This window comes from Erythranthe guttata, chromosome 8, assembly GCF_056151865.1.
Source record: "Erythranthe guttata isolate IM_541 chromosome 8, IM_541, whole genome shotgun sequence".
NCBI classification, from domain to species: Eukaryota; Viridiplantae; Streptophyta; class Magnoliopsida; order Lamiales; family Phrymaceae; genus Erythranthe; species Erythranthe guttata.
The window spans coordinates 8531935-8549580 of NC_142540.1; the positions used below are offsets into that span (position 1 = coordinate 8531935).

The 17646-nt window shown below is 37.5% G+C and overlaps 1 long non-coding RNA gene and 1 pseudogene across 2 annotated transcripts; one reads left to right on the forward strand and one right to left on the reverse strand.

Moving 5' to 3' along the window:
* Nucleotides 1-3002: 3002 nt before the first annotated feature.
* LOC148768456 (uncharacterized) lies at nucleotides 3003-5045 on the forward strand. Of its 2 annotated transcripts, none has more exons than XR_016033106.1 (5): nucleotides 3003-3326; nucleotides 3616-3735; nucleotides 4393-4480; nucleotides 4629-4712; nucleotides 4821-5045. It is a non-coding gene; the product is annotated as an uncharacterized LOC148768456 (long non-coding RNA). The 2 variants fall into 2 exon arrangements; XR_016033105.1 differs by having other exon boundaries at nucleotides 3004-3326; nucleotides 4393-4474.
* Nucleotides 5046-12099: 7054 nt separating this feature from the next.
* LOC105961573 (uncharacterized) lies at nucleotides 12100-16946 on the reverse strand (annotated as a pseudogene).
* Between the last annotated feature and the right edge of the window lie 700 nt (nucleotides 16947-17646).

Here is a 17646-nt window from a genome sequence, read left to right on the forward strand (position 1 = left end):
AGGAGTTCCAAGGTTGCCCGCCATGATTAAGGCTTTTAGAAGTGCGCTTGAAGATTGCGGCTTGTTCGATATCGACTTTAAAGGAGATCCATTTACGTGGAACAATAATAGAGAGAAGCCTGATACAATTCGTTGTAGGTTGGACATAATTTGTGGATCCACATACTGGATAAGGGGTGTGAACGAGTCGAGCTTGCCTCTTTTGGCAGGCTCGAGCTTGAGCTCGAATCTATTTTGTGGAGTTCGAGCCAAAGCTCATTTTGTTGTTTTTATTTTTCTTCTAAATATGTTTTTAATTATTATTTTATTATTTTTAAAAATTATTTTAAAAAACTACAAAATAAACAATAAATTGTAATTATATATTTTTTAATATTTATATTTTATTTTTATATATTTCTATAATATTTTATATTATTATAGATTATTTAAAAAAAAAATAATATATAACTAATAAAAAAAATAATAAATTAGGTTCACCAGCTCACGAACAACTCAAAACTGGCCCGAGCTCGAAAAACTCGAGTCTGAGTTCGAGCTTTTTCCGAGCTGGCTCATTGAGCTCACGAGTCGGCTCGACTCGTTTACCACCCCTATATTGGATATCTATGTTTCCCTTTCACGGGGTGAATCCTTTCAAATCAATCGGATCAGACCATAAGCCACTCGTTCTTAGACTTTGCGTACCGTCTAAGATAAATACAGGGCCGGTCCATCGGAGTTCAGGGCCTTAAGCGAGTTTTGAAAAAAAATGTTTTTTTTCTTCAATATATTATTGAACTCTCTCCCCCCTCCCCCAAAGACAAGTGTTATTAAACTATTAAAACAAATGTAACATATTAAAACAGAAACTAAATTAATTAGTGAAGAGCGTGAGCAATTCCGATATACAAAAAAGTATAAGAATTTAATACCGTTGTTAAAATTTGATGCAAAAAGTCGAAAAGTTCATTATTTATTAAATATCAAATACTCAAATCTATAGAACAAATATATTTTATTTGGGATTTGCCGAACGTGATAACTGAAGAAGCAATCTCACTGACATCATTTCTACTCGTACGTGGCATACAATTTTTATTTTTTAATTATTTTTTGAATTTTGAATTTTTGGGCCCACAAAAAATAAAGAGGAAAATAATTTTTTTTTTTAATTATAGAGAATTGTTGACTACACTATATGTAATATTTTATTTTGAAATATATGTATCTATACTATTTTTTTGGGACCCCTTGGTAGTTTGGGGCCAAAGCAAATGCTTTCCCAGCAACACCCATGGGCCGGCCCGGGATAAATAGATCAAGAAAATCAAAGTCCTATCGTTTTAAAGCTACGTGGATTCGTCATGACGAGTGTGCAAGGATTATCGAGGAGACATGGGAGGAAGGTGCATCACCATCGAATCCCCTTGAGAAATGGAGAGAAAAATCTGATGCATGTCGAAGTGGATTGATCCGGTGAGTAAAGATGTGTTGGGTAAGCCGAGAAAAAGAATTGTTGAAATTCAGGAGAAACTTCACGCAATACAATTGGGTCCTGTGACTGCACAAAGTAAAGAGGAAACCTCTGTCCTCTATAGAGAAGTTGAATTGAGTGGGTTCAAGAGGGTGATCGTAATACATCTTTTTTCCATTCTAAGGCCACAACCGGAAATCGTGTCAACAAGATAATGGGTCTTGAGAACCAATTCGGTGAATGGAAGAAAAACCCGTCAGACTTGGAGCACATTGTAACAAATTAATTTGGGGGTATATTTAAGTCGTGCAACCCGAACCCAGATGAGATGAGAGCGGTTTTTGAATTAATGAACCCCAAGTATGAGATGAGGCGAATCAAATGTTGTTCCAACCATATACTTCCAAAGATGTAACTACAACTCTCTCTTTCAGATGGCCCCTCTTAAATCTCCTGGACCAGATGGTATGCCTGTTATTTTTTTACCAAAAATATTGGTGTATTATTGGCTGAGATGTTACTAAATGCATTCTTGAATTTTTAAATAAGAGGCGCATCCCTGAAAACCTTAACTTCACCCACGTCGTGCTCATTCCTACAGTTAAAAATCCTAAACGTGTCGTTGATTTTCATCCCATTAATCTTAGCAATGTCATCTGTAAGATTGACTCTAAAATGATTACTAATCGTATAAAGTATATCTTAAAAAAATATTATTTTTCCCACTCAATCTACTTTTGTACCAAACTAACTTATCACCGGTAACATTCTTAGTTTCCTTCGGGATAGGGTATGGACTAGAATCAAATGTTGGGGTGAAAAACAATTGTCAAAAGCGGGAAACGTGGTTCTTATTAAAAGTGTTCTCCAATCTATTCCGACATATTTAATTGGTTGTTTTGTTCTGCCTAGTACGGTGATAAGAGATATTGATATGGCAATTAGGCGATTCTTTTGAGGCCAAAATTCAATTCAGGCGACTTTTTTTTTGCGACGAAAAACGTTTCGTCGCACATTTTGCGACTATTTTATACGAAATCGTCGCAAAAAATAGTAAATGATAAATTTATATAAATTATTGCGACAATTAACGGTTTCGTCGCAAAAAAATGTCGCACAATTAAACACCAAAATTTCCCACTAATTTTTGCGACGGAAATGACAGTTATCGTCGCAACTTTGAGACGATATATTACAAATACGTCGAAACAGAAAATATGTTTTTTAATTTTTTTTTAAAATAAATTCATATTGCGACGTTTTATATTTTCGTCGCAAGGTTGCGACTGTAATTAACTTAAACGTCGCAACAAAAAAATTAAAAAAATATTACAATATTTTAGCCAATTTGGTTGCGACGAATATAATCAAAACGTCACAACTATAAATGTCAAAATTGCGACTTTTTGTCGAATGCGTCGCATTTATTATCCCCGCATTTTTTTTTGAAATATTTGGATGCGACTTATTTAATATTAAAGTCGCAACTTTAGTTCAAGTTTGCGACATTTTGATTTTAAAGTCGCAATTAAATAGCAAAAATTGGTAAAGCCCTAATTCTCTGCCATCTCCTTCACCCCTCTCACTCTCTCATTTTTTCTCACAGCCCTCCGCCAACGCCTCACCCCAGCCCTCCGCCGACGCCTCACCACAGCCCTCCGCCGACGCCACCTCCGCTCTTCTCCGACTCCACCTCCGCTCTTCGCCGACTCCACCTCCGCTCTTCGCCGACGCACCAGGAGCCCACACCGAAGTGTTCTTCCTCTGTCTTCTCACCACGAGTGCACCGCCAACGCCACCTCCGCCCTCGCACCTACGCCGACGCCAGCCCACACTGAATTCTTGAAATTTGAAACCCGCTAATCAACTTGTATGTCCTCCTACTCTCTTTGTTTCCTATTCGATTTTTCAAATTCTTTAATATTGGGGTATTATTTTGTTTTGTTTCCAAAATGAATTTATTGTGGTTAATAGTTGCAAAATACGAACTATTCTTATTTTTTTCCCCTTTGTATGGAGATGTACTGTTGTTCTTTTAAAAATTGTTTTTTTTTAGAATGTGTTCTATATTGATATTTGATGAATTGATATATGGGTTACATTGCCAGTTGGACTGGAATCTTATTGACAAACTTGTAAATAAAAAATTATTTTCCCAGGCTAGTAGTTGGATTGGAATTTCTGACCGTTCACCGTTCGCCGTTGTACATCGTCAATTCTTTGAGCTTTATTGTTCGATGCCGCAAACTACACGGCTGCGCCTGCTCTTTACCTTGTTGGTAAGATAGTGTCGCAACAATCTTAATGAATTTTCTATTATTAAGGAGTTGCAGTTCCCTGACAGTTAAATGTGTATACATTTATGCATATATGGTATAACTATGTTTATATACATGAGATATATGCATATCTAACTTTTTAGGTTTCACGGTAAGCAATGATGTTCCAACTTCCTACTTGAAGTTTGTTGAAAAAACTCTTCTATTCACCACTTTTGATCAGACAACTTGTTTGTCCTATTGATGACAATAATCATTGAACTTGCCTCAGTTGAGATTTATAAGATAGGCTCCATATGTTGTGACACAAGTTGTGTAGGATGGATAATCTTTATATTTACCAAATATATATTTTTATAGTTATTAAGACATACTCTAATACCTTACTCTAATTCCTAAACCTACATTTAAGTCATTTTTTTGGTCGAAAAACAATACGTTCTTCTCAATCGTGCGACTGATTGTTGAGAAGCACTTAAAGTGAAACAATGGAAAAGAATGATATATTGTGAGCTATATTTGCATTTTTCCGAGCGGTTGTTGCAACTAAATGCATATATAATTGATTATATATAAAATCTTCTTATTTGTATAACTACTGTGGCGCAACCAAACAAGGTCTTAAATTCTCGTCGTTTTTTGTTGGGGGGGGTGCAGAGGGTATGAATCTGGATCGGGAGCAGCCGGTTGCAGCGGATTGTTCTGTTGGAATAACTCCAAACCTCACAAAAGGGGAAAGGTAAAGGTAATCTTTTTCACATATATATATATATATATATATATATATATATATATATATATATATATATATATATATATATATATATATATATATATATATATATATATATGCTTTTTATGCTCATTATATAAGTTTTCTTCTTTCGGCATAGGGTGTTGAAACTTCTCTCGAACTGCCAAGCAAAGAACGAATCGGAGATTGATGTATTGAGCTCGTGATGAAGTGCAAACTAAAAGTGAGTACCGAGTATAAATTGCATTAACTTGTATTTTGCAGTATGAATTATTAAGGCTCGATATTGATTGAGCACTCGTTAACTATGTGATTTGTGTGTTTTCAACAGATTGAGGATGAGCCCGAGCAACATAATCTCTAATGGAGATGAAGTAGAAAATGAGGATTAACTTATCTTTGTTACGCTAAATAATTCTAATGGAGATGAAGGAGAAAATGAGGATTAACTTATCTTTGTTACGCTACAACATTAACATTTTGTATATCATGTTGGATGATTTAACCTAAATGTGAATTTTAAAGCAGTGAATATAAATTTGAAGTTGTTTAATGATTATTGGTATTGTATATTGTTTATGTTGCAGGTTTAACAATGAATAAATGAAATCAAGAAAAGAAAAAAAGGAATTTTAAAAATAATAAATATTGCAAAAAATGAACCGTCAAATATTGCGACTAAATTAGAAACAAATTAAACGTCGCAGGAAAGTGCGACATTTATTTTGGTCGCAAATTCGTGACGGATGTTGCGACGATTTAGCTACGTTCCGTCGCAATATCTATGTTTGTGGAAAAATTGAAAAGTTGCGACGTTTCTCCTGAAACGTCGCAAATGATGCGACGTTTTTCGTATTTCGTCGCAGAAATTTGCGACGGCAGATTTTGTGACTTTTTTTCGGGTATGTTTCGTCGCAAACTATTCGTCGCAAAATATTTTTTTTCGTCGCAAATAAGCTTTGTTCGTCGCAAATTTCCGTCGCCTGAAATGCATTTTGGCGTAGTGTGATGGCAGTATTAATAATAAGATGAATTGGATCTCCTGGCGTCGACTATGTTCCCCAAAAAATGCTGGACAAATGAGATTTAGAGATCTAAAAACTTTCAATTGGGCACTTCTAGCTAAACAAGGATGGCGTCTCCTCACGTGCCCCGACTCATTAGCGGCGAGACTTCTTAAAGCTCGTTATTATCCAAGTACGGAATTTCTGAAAGCAGATATGGGGGTGCGACCTTCCTCTACTTGACGGAATATACTTCATGCGAGACCTTTTCTGGAAAATGGTTTAAGGAAAAGAATCGACAATGGCAAGTCTACGGCAATATGGGAAGATGCCTGGCTCCATAAGGATATGGCTTTCAAAAGTATTACAAAGTGTACCATTAAACATATGTTCCAATTAAACTATAAGTATTGGTCCATCGAGACCTCTAATGTTGTTCGATAACTATGTGAACGTTCTAAAGCTATAAAGTCCATTTGTGTGGTATTCAGAGAAACTCTTTTTTCTAATCACCATACTTTTTACTTTAGCCGAAGATTCCTTGGACTATATACTAAAAGAACGCAAAGGAAATCTATGCAATTAAGCAAACGTTCAAATCTCTAAGCACGTTCCACAAACTCCAACTAGAGTTTGAAATGTGCGAACGTTAGCCCTTGTAGTAAAGTCGCAATGATGTATTAGGTCTTAAGTATTATAATACGTTACCAACAAGCCAACTTGTGGTTGTGATCTTTCCTTTATTATTGTAATAAACAATCTATTTCGTATTAAAGATAAAATCTATTTTTTTCTTTCCATATCTTTGTCCATTGCAAATACATAAATATAGTCCTTACAATTATTCTAATTACTATTAATTAATCTAGTTGAATCACGAGGTATTTACTTAAGTAATATAACTGTTAAATCTAGTATCTAGTCAGCGTGTTACACCATTAATGAGCTTACTGGTCTTTTTTATTAGAAACTAGCACTTAGTGTATGTGTACTGCGTCTCATCAGTAATCGGTATTGTGATATCGGGCATACTTGAGTAGATGCTCATATAGATGAGTTCACTGAACTCCCTCATCCTCAAAATCTCTAAGTGGTTCCCAATAATCGAGTAGAGGTTTTATGATATAGTTGTACACCATTAATCCTTAAGACGCAAACATCACCATGACTTCACTACAAGACTAGTTGTATGTTGACCTATCCCTGAGTCCCAACGAGGACCGCTCCAAGGGCCACTGTTCATGCAGTCCAAAATCTAGTGGGAGGTCTTTGCATTGTAGTAGGGGATTCGATCGTTTAAATGGTAATGAATGTCTTGTGTGTTCTTACAGTTTGTAATCAATTACATTACTAAGAACATTCACACATATATTAGACTTTAATAGAGGTCTTGGTGAACCAATGCCTTTAGTTCAATCGGAACATTTGTATCGAAGGGATCGTACTGTACGTTAATTGTACTGTATGTTAACTATATCATATATACGGTTCTTACAGGCACTTCATTTGTATATAGGGAATCGTGATGCATAGTTGTTAGACGCCAATCTTCATTCTTTGGGCAGTTAAGATAAAATCAGTTTCATCTTAATTATAACTCTAGGGACGAGTTTAAATCACAATGTGTTGTGGGCCCACGACTAGCTTACACCTGAACTATGGAGGGTCACACTTGTCGTGTACTTGAACTCCTGGATACAAAAGTTCATCCAAGAGTTGGATGTTGTTCCAAATGCAAATGATCCAGTACCGTTGTACTACAATAACACCGGAGACGTGGCGCAAGCTAAGGAACCGAGATCTTGTCAGAAGTCCAAGCATATTATAAGGAAGTATCATGTGATCAAATAGATCATTGATAGAGGGGAACTCAAGGTCGAAAGAGTCACATCAGAAGACAATGTAGCAGATCCATTTATGAAGCATTTGTCCAGATTAGTCCACGAGAGACATCGAGAGTGGATAGGATTACGATTCATGGGTAGTTAGCTTTAGGTCAAGTGGGAGATTGTTAGAGTAGGTGACCAACAAGCCAACTTGTGGTTTTGGTCTTTCTTTTATTATTGTAAGAAACAATCTATTTCGTATTAATGATAAAATCTGTTTTTGGCATTTTATATATTTTTCCCTTGCACGTGCATAGATATAGTCCTTACAATTACTCTAATTACTTTTAATTGATCTAGTTGCATCATGAGATATTTAATTAAATAATATAACTGTTAAATCTAGTTTCTAGTCAATGGGTTACGCCATTAATGAGGATACCCGCCTTTTACATTAGACACTAGCACTTAGTGTATGTATACTTTGTCCCATCAGTAATTGGTATAGTGATATCGACATGCATGCGTGGGGGCTCATATAGATGAGTTCATTGAACTCTCTCATCCTAGAAATCTGTACGTGATTCCCAATAATCGAGTAGAAGTTTCTATGATATAGTTGTACGTATTAATCCTTAAAACCCAGACATCACCGTGACTTCACTATAGGACCAGCTATATCGTGATCTGTCCCTGTGTCCCACCAAAGACCGCTCCAAGGGTCAATCTTCGTGCAGTCCGAAATCTTATCGGAGGTCTTTGCATTGTGGTAGGGGATTCGATCGCTTGAGGGGTCATGGATGTCTTGTGTGTTCTCAGTGTTTGTAATCAATATAGTCTCTGGCCTGAGCTGACTAGGGAAATATATTTCTCTAAGTCATACACTAATCGATTACATTACTAAAAATGTTTACACGATTATTGAACTTTAATAGAGGTCTCGGTGATCCAATACCTCTAGTTCAATCTGGACATTTGTATCGAAGGAATCGTATTGTACGTTAACTATGTCATACATGTCTTGCATGCACTTCATTTGTATCTAGGGAATCATGATGCATAGTTGCTAGACGCCAATCTTGATTTTTTGAGCAGTTAAGATAAAAGTAGTTTCATCTTAGTTATAACTCTAGGGACGAGTTTAAATCACAATGTGTTGTGGGCCCACAACTAGTTTACACATGAACCATCAAAGGTCACACTTGCCGTGCACTTGAACTCCTTGAATAAGCGGTCAGGGATTAATTGTCCATCTTTGCGTAATTGGAAGTCAATATGATTGAGTCCAACATTCGTAATTATTGATTAGTAATGAGAATGAACAGATAAAAGGAAATAGACGACAATTTAGTGTACTTTCTAAATTTGGATGTTTCCCAATTTAGCAGGTTTACTGAATTATGGTTTCCAATTTTAGAAATTGGAAATAAAGAATAGGCACTCATATTGATGAAGACATTACAATGATTACGCCAATATAGTCGTTGTATTTTTTAAACCATTGGTTAGTTAGAAACAAGCATAGAAGATTAGTGAACTTAAGCTGTTGGGCCCAGAACAACTTAATTCCATTAGGGTTTTCACAAGAACACTATAAATAAAATATTTATAGGTCTTGTAAAAAAAAAAAAAGACAAACCCTAGTCCTTTTCTGCTTTTTTCGGTTCCGTTTTATTCTAACATCTACGTGTTTAGTAACACGTTGGATGTGGAGATCATTGTACGAGGTGAAACCTAAGAGGAGGAAGCATCGGATAACAGCTCCATCCGCCGCACCGCTGCCACGTGTCGTCGCTGACTGCCGTGACCGAGCGAACATCTCGAGACGAAGGGGTGTTGCTAGAAATTGTCTAGATCTTCTGTTGTAGTCACACTCCAATAGGTTAAATCATTTTAGCAGATTTAATTAGATTTGTAATTAATTAGATTGATTATATTTATATGACTTTGATCATAGGAATAATTTAAATATATGATATATGTGTTATGTGAATTATGTATGCATGAATGCGAGCAGGCTTGTCGCTTACTGGAAGCGAAAAAGGTGTGCAATTAATTATAACTAATGTGCATGTGGTTATTTTTAGAAAAAAATTATTTATTAAAATTCCGCGGTGTACACGTGCATGTTTCCCATAAGCGGTATCGTAGCTAAGGTTGCGTAATTAATTGCCTATGTTATTTAATCGCTTTTAATAGCAAGTATTGATTCGTTGAATTAATAATTGTGTTATTTGAATTGGGTGTTATAAGTCTTCAAATATTTTTGAAATATTATTTAGAAAATATTCAGATTTAAAACTTGTTTTAATGTAAAAAATCGGGTCCAAAAAATTATGTTTTCTGCATTGTTTTTTCCATTGCCTGAAACTGACCTGTCAATCCGACCGGTTTAGCCGGTTTGCCCGATCGGTTCACCCGAGTCAGCGCTGCTAGGGCTCGGTCGGACCAATTTTTCGATCTACCTAAATGGCTCGCTCGCACGGTCCGTTTGGCAGTTCTGAACTGGACCGATTCGGTCCGACTTGGCCTGACTGGTCGGACCGCACCGATCTACTGAAATATATATAAGAAAAAGGCCAGAGATTAATTGTTGATCTTTGCATAATTGGAAGTCCATATGATTGAGTCCAACATTTGTTTTTGTTGATTAGTAATGAGAATAAACATAAAAAAAGAAATAGGCTATAAATTAGTGTACTTTCTAAATTTGGATGTTTCGCGATTTAGCAGGTCTAGTGAATTAGGATTTTCGGTTTTAGAGATTGAAAATAAAGAATCGGCACTCATATTGATGAGGACATTACAATCATTACGACAATATAGTCGTTGCATTTTTGAATCATTGGTTAGTGAGAAACGAGCAGATAAAGACTAGTGAGCTTAAGTTGTTGGGCCCAAACCAACTTAAGTCCATTAGAATTTTCACAAGAAGACTATAAATAAGAGATTTATAGGTCTTGTGAAAAAACAATACAAAACCTAGCCGCTCTTCCCTTTCTATTCATTCGCCAGCCGATGCGAGTCCCTCCCTTCGCCGCCGTCAACTGACGCCTTTTGTCGCTAGTTCTTTTCTCCTTGTTTCGATTATGTTTTATTCTAATATTTACGTGTGTCTAGTGTCCCGAAGGGTGTGGAGATTATTGTACGAGGTGAAACCTAAGAGAAGGAAGAATCATACAGCATCTCCCGCTACCGCACTGCTGCCACGTGCCGCCGCTGCTCCTGCACATGAAGCCCACGCGCCGCAGCCGACTGCCGTGACCGAGAGAACAATTGGAGATGAAGGGGTATTGCTAGCAATCGTCTAGATCTTCTACTGTAATCATGCTCCAAGAGGTAAAATCATTTTACCCAATTTAATTATATTTATAATTGATTAGATTTATTATATATATCCCTTTGATCACATGAACAATTTAAATATATGATATATGTGTTTATGTGAATCGTGTATGCATGAATGCGAGCATGCTTGTATGTTTAAATTAATTTGTTTAGTTTTAAATTAAATATATACGAGCATGTTGATCGGTGATTGGAAGAGAAAAAACTACGCAAATAATTGTAATTAATGTGCCCTTGATTATTTGTATAAATTAGTTTATATAAATAATTTTTTTTTTTCAAATCCTGCTGCGTACACGTGCCTGATTCCCAACATTAAGGACTAATGGTGTGCAACCATAATCGTAGAATCTCTATTTGTTATTGGGAGCCACTTAGAGATTCTATGACGTGGGAGTTTAGTGAACTCATCGACTATGAGCACCCACTTATATATGTGATTGTCTCTAACTTGTAGTTGATGAGATTCAACTCACATACACGAAGTGCCAGTCTCAAACGGAAAATGGCGTTATCCTAGTTATTAGCATAACCGATCGACTAGGAACTAATTTAATAGTTTATATACTTATTGAATCATCTCATGATTTTGTTAGATCAATTCATAGTAATTTTTTTGTAACGATAAGGTATATATATATATATGCATAAATAAATGGGACACTACATATAGCTTGCCAAAAATAAACTTTTATTAATTACGAAATAGATTGTTATAACAATTATAAATGGAAAGACCACAACCACAAGTTGGTTTAGTTGGTCAGGTACTCTAATTATCTCTCACTTAACTTAATCCAAATACTCATGTACCAAAGTCCCATCGACTGTCGATGTTTCTCCGGGACCATTCCAGGTAAAGCTTGGTGAAGGGATCCGCTATGTTATCTGCCCAGGTAACTCTCTCGACTTTAATGTCATCTCTATCAATGATCTCTTTTATGACATAGTGATACGAACCCCGTAGAACTTGTTACGGGACCCAATAATCTTATGTGGAAGCAAGAACGGAACGTCCAAAAATAAAGGATTCGATTGGCGGAATTTGGAATATTGACCCCGTAGCTATAGAGAGCTAGAAACCAATATTATCAAGGTCGAAGTATTGACCCCGTGATTATAATGAATCAGAAACCAATACTGTAGTGCTAAGAAAAATTCACAAGAATCCACTCGCAAAATATCCCGAAGAGTTGTTGAAGAACAACGAAGGAGAATTTTAATCTCTCAAAATAATACTTAAAAACGTCCAAATAAAAATGACCTAAAACAACCTATTTATTAGTGTCAAAGAGACCTAATCTAAGAAGGAAAATAAATCCTAACTTATCTATTATAAGGAAATAATGAAATAAACTAAATCTAGTCCAAATCGGACTCTAAATAACATGAAATAAATTGTCCAATAATAAAATACGAAAATTAATAATAATCATCTTTTCCAAGTCACGTCTTCTTCGGGTGGATGACTAGACGGGCTCAAGTCCTTGAGCTCGGCTTGCTTCACAATCTGGCCCGATAATTCGCTCCAATTAAGCTCACCTGGGATCGAACTACACTTCGTCAATTCTTCCTTTTGGAGCTCGTGTGCTACTAAGTTAAGCATTACTGCTTCAATGCGCTTGGCCCGAGCTCGGGTAATCGGTTCTCTTGGCACATGCAGCTCGTCCAAGTCATCAACTCCTTCATCCAGCTCGGCACTAGCTCGCGTAATTGGATGGATCGTATCATCCTCCCCCTCTTGAAAATGATTCGTCCTCGAACCTGAACCTACATCAAACGGAGATAGGTCAGAAACAATAAATGTCGAACTAACTTGATACTCACTTGGAAGGTCGATCTTTTAGGCATTATCGTTAATCTTTTCCAGCACTTGGAAAGGTCCATCTCCTCGTGGCTTAAGTTTTGAACTCCGCTGATTGGGAAACCTTTCCTTTCGAAAATGAACCCAAACCCAATCTCCTTGCTAAAAGGTAAGGTGCTTTCGCCCCTTATTAGCTCGGTTCGCAACTTGGTCATTCCTTCTCACAATGTGCTCGCGTGTTTCTTCATGGATTTTCTTCACTAACTCAGCCTTACGGTTCCCATCTAGACTAGAAATCTCATTAACAGGTAAAGGCAACAAATCAAAGGAGTTAGCGGATTAAAACCATAAACAATCTCAAAAGGTGAAAACTTTGTAGAAGAATGCACAGATCTATTATACGCGAACTCAATAAAAGGAATGCATTCCTCCCATGACTTTAGGTTTCTTTTAAGAACAACTCGCAATAACATACCTAAAGATCGATTAACTACCTCGGTTTGACCATCGGTTTCTGGATGACAAGTAGTAGAAAAGAGTAAAGTCGTACCTAACTTACCCCACATAACACGCCAAAAATGACTAAGGAATTTAACATCCCTATCACTAATAATAGTACGAGGTACCCCATGCAATCGCACTACTTCGCTAAAGAATAAATTTGCTACATGGGTAGCATCATCAGTTTTATGACATGGAATGAAGTGTGCCATTTTAGAAAAACGATCTACCACAACAAAAACAGCATCTCGACCTTTACTAGACCTCGGCAACCCTAAAACAAAATCCATTGATACATCGGTCCAAGGGTGAGTAGGAACAGGTAATGGCATATATAATCCATGTGGTTTAACCCTAGATTTAGCTCGCCTACATGTTAGACACTTCCAACAAATCCTCTCAACATCTCGCTTCATACGCGGCCAAAATAAATGTTCTTTTAAAATATCTAATGTTTTAGAAACACCAAAATGTCCCATTAAACCACCTCCATGTGATTCTCGCACAAGTAATTCACGAAGCGAACAATTAGGCATGCAAAGTTTGTTTTCCCTAAACAAATAATCATCATGCTTGTAGAAATTTTCAAAAGTTCCTTTTTGACATGCAGCAAATATAGTAGCAAAATCATGATCGTTCACGTACAGCTCCTTAACATGCTCAAAACCTAAGAATTTAGAACTAAGGGTTGACACGAGAACATACCTGCGAGATAGTGCATCAGCTACGACATTATCTTTACCTTGTTTGTACTGTATCACAAAAGGAAACATCTCGATAAACTCCACCCACCGAGCATGTCTTCGGTTCAGCTTGCCTTGGCCCTTAAGATGCTTTAGCGATTCGTGATCTGTGTGTATATTGAATTCCTTAGACCACAAGTAATGTTGCCAAGTCTCCAAAGCTCGCACCAACGCGTAGAGCTCTTTGTCATAGGTCGAGTATTTCAAGGCTGCGTCATTGAGCTTCTCGCTGAAATAAGCGATAGGTTGCTTGTCTTGCATAAGCACTGCACCAATACCAATTCCAGAAGCATCACATTCGATTTCAAAAGTTTTAGAGAAGTCTGGTAAAAGTAATAAAGGAGCGGAACTTAGCTTATCTTTCAAAGTGTGAAATGCATTCTCTTGCGCCTCGCCCCACTTGAAGCCAACCTCCTTCTTGATCACCTCGGTCAAAGGTGCTGTAATTGTGCTGAAGTTCGGTACAAATCTCCTATAGAATCCCGCTAGGCCATGGAAGCTTCGCAGCTCGGATGCGTTCTTGGGTGTTGGCCATTCACGAATTGCCTTAACCTCTTCCTCGTCCACTTCAACGCCCCTAGAACTCACAACAAAACCAAGGAAAACTATCCTATCTAGGCAGAAATCACATTTCTTTAAATTACCGTATAATTGTTCTCGCCGTAAGGACTCCAAGACACACCTCAAATGCTCAACATGATCATGCAAATTATTTCTATATACTAAGATATCATCAAAGTAAACAACAACAAACATTCCTATGTAAGATCGAAGAACATGATTCATAAGTCGCATAAACGTACTTGGTGCATTAGTTAAACCAAAAGGCATCACCAACCATTCATACAATCCGTGCTTAGTTTTAAATGCAGTTTTCCACTCATCTCCCTCTTTCATGCGAATTTGGTGATAACCACTTTTCAAATCAATTTTAGAGAAGATAATGGAACCATGTAGTTCATCTAACATGTCATCTAATCAAGGAATGGGGTGTCGATACTTTACCGTAATTTTGTTGATGGCTCGACAATCAACACACATTCTCCAAGTCCCATCCTTCTTTGGTACTAGTAAAACCGGCACTGCACAAGGACTCATGCTTTCTCGAACATGTCCTTTAGCTAACAGGTCGTCCACTTGCCATTGTAACTCCTTCGTCTCCTCGGGACTACTTCGGTAAGCTGGTCTATTTGGAATTTGGGACTCTAGAATAAAATCAATTTGGTGCTCGATCCCTCGAATTGGTGGCAACCCCGTTGGCATCTCGTCCGGAAAGACATCATCAAACTCCTGCAAAAGAGAAATAACAGTACTAGGCAAAGAAGAATTAAGGTTAGCATTAGAAAAATAGGACTCCCTAAACACTAACAATATCATTGTTCTTTCACCCGTACATGCACTCTTAATCTCTATTTCTTTTGCATAAAAGCTCACTTTTCTCTCATCTCTCTTTATTAAGTATGCACTCTCTTCTTTTTCTTTTCTCACTTCGGCTAAACTCTCTTGTTTTACCTCTCCACTACTACTAACACGTTCATTCTCATTTTTTTTGGAACTTGCAGCAATGGACTTCTTAATATGATTTTGCTCCTCAAACACCTGACGAGGTGGTAATGGTGCAAGTGTGATTCGCCTGCCATCCTTAGTAAAAGTGTAGCGATTTTTGTGACCATCATGGACTGTTCGTCGATCAAATTGCCAAGGTCGCCCAAGTAAGATATGACTTGCTTGCATGGGCACAACATCGCACATCACCTCATCTTTGTATTTTCCTATACTAAAGGAAATCAGTACTTGTTTCGTCACTCTCAACTCGTCACTTTCATTCAACCACTGAAGTTTGTAAGGTCTCGGATGTTTGGTGACTTGCAGCCCTAGCTTGTCTACCATTAGCTTGCTCGCTACATTCACGCAACTTCCTCCATAACTTATCAATCCACATACTCGGTTTTGAACATTGCAGCGTGTATAAAAGATGTTCTCTCGCTGTATTACATCACCATCTTCTTCAGCTTGCACGTGAAGAGTTCGAAGTACAACAAGTGCGAGTCCATCAACAGCTTGTACCACGTCACCTTCAATAGGTGCTGTTTTTTAAGCTGACTCTTCCTCTTCCTCGGACTCCAGCTCGCCATTATCCAATAAAATCATAGCTCGCCGGTTAGGGCAGTCCATGGCAATATGACCTGCTCCATGAAATCTATGGCATTTAATATCACGTGTACTTTGTGGTTGTGACGAATTACTACCTCTCTCAAGTGGTGCTCGGTTGATTGGATTTTCATTGGAAGGTTTTGTTGTCGATTTCTCCTCGGGTTTCGAAGTAGGATTCCATCGCGGTTTCCAGCTTGCTACCTCGGCTTGAGCTGTAGTTCTCCTTCCTCGCTTAAGCTGCCTCTCAACTTTCATGGCCATATGAACGACCTCCTCAATCTCAACGTAGTGCTACAACTCCACTACATTAGCGATCACGCGGTTCAGCCCGCAAATAAATCTTGCCATCGTGGCCTCTCGATCCTCCTCAATATTGGCTCGAATCATTGCAATCTCCATCTCCTTATGATACTCCTCGACTGATTTAGTACCTTGCTTCAAGCTTTGCAATTTCAGATGTAAGTCTCTATAATAATGTGAGGGCACGAACTTCCGTCTCATAAGTGCCTTCATAGACTCCCAATCGACAATTGGTGGTTCGCCGGTTCTGCGTCTAGTCACTACCAATTGATCCCACCAAATGATAGAATAATCGGTGAACGCTACAGCTGCAAGCTTCACCTTCTTTTCCTCGGAATAATTGTGGCAATCGAAAACGAGCTCAACCTTTCTTTCCCATTCTATGTATGCCTCGGGATCACTCTTCCCTTGGAAAGACGGTATACTCAATTTGATCGAGCTGAGGTTTCGATCAACTTCATCTCTTTCTCGTCCCACATTACCTCGCCATGGTATGTCAAATCTGCCACCTCTGTTCCCTCGTCCTCTATGCCATCGTCTAGAAGTATTAGACTCTGCCTCAGGTTTCTCATTGAAGAATTGTTCATCGAACTCCAATTCGTCACGTTGGCGTACAACAGGTTGACGAATAGGTGGCCGCAGTTGTGGCGCCGGTGCAGGTCTTACCCTACTCAACTCATCGATTTGATTTTGCATCCTTTGAAGGGTTATATGCAGACGTTGGAAGTGTTGCTTCGTTGTTTCGCCCTTTTCATCACCACTCCCATTCCTTGACATGATGTTTGAACTGCAAAATATTGTTAAAGAAAAAACAAAAAAAAGATTTTCCTCACCACTCCCTCACGTGTATCACTCAATATGATGTTCACTCAATTCACTCGTGTTTCACACAATTAGGCTTTTACCCTCTTTTGATCTCACACTCTCTTGCCTTTTTCCACTCGTAAACTCCCTTCGAAGTTCTAAAGAAACTAATCGAGAAAATATTAAGTGAATTTTCGTTTTTTTATTCAAAGCAAAATAGTATTTTATCAATTGAGAAATTATGTGGAGGCAAATAAAAGGAATTTCAAATTTAGTGGTAAAAGGAAACAAAAGGAATAGGAAACAAAGAAACAACGTGGAATTGAATTAGGAGAAAGGTAGACAAGGAAACAAGAAATTCAAGGAGTTGCCCAAGTCTATTAAAACTCTATTTGTGTTGCCCAAATCTATTAAAACTCCTTACAAGGAATTTTCCTTGGTTGGATTTCGAATTTTGCTTCTTTTTCTTTTTTTTTTTTTTTGCTGTATCCGGTTTTTCTACGAATTTTCGGATTTTTTTTTTTTTTTTTTTAACTAACAAACCCTAACGTGGGATGCAAATAACTTTAAAGAAAAGCAAAATTCGAATTTTTTTTTTTTTACGAAGACTCTAGAGAACACAATTCAAGAAAAGATGAGATAGAGAAGACACGAATAATCGAAGAACGAAAAC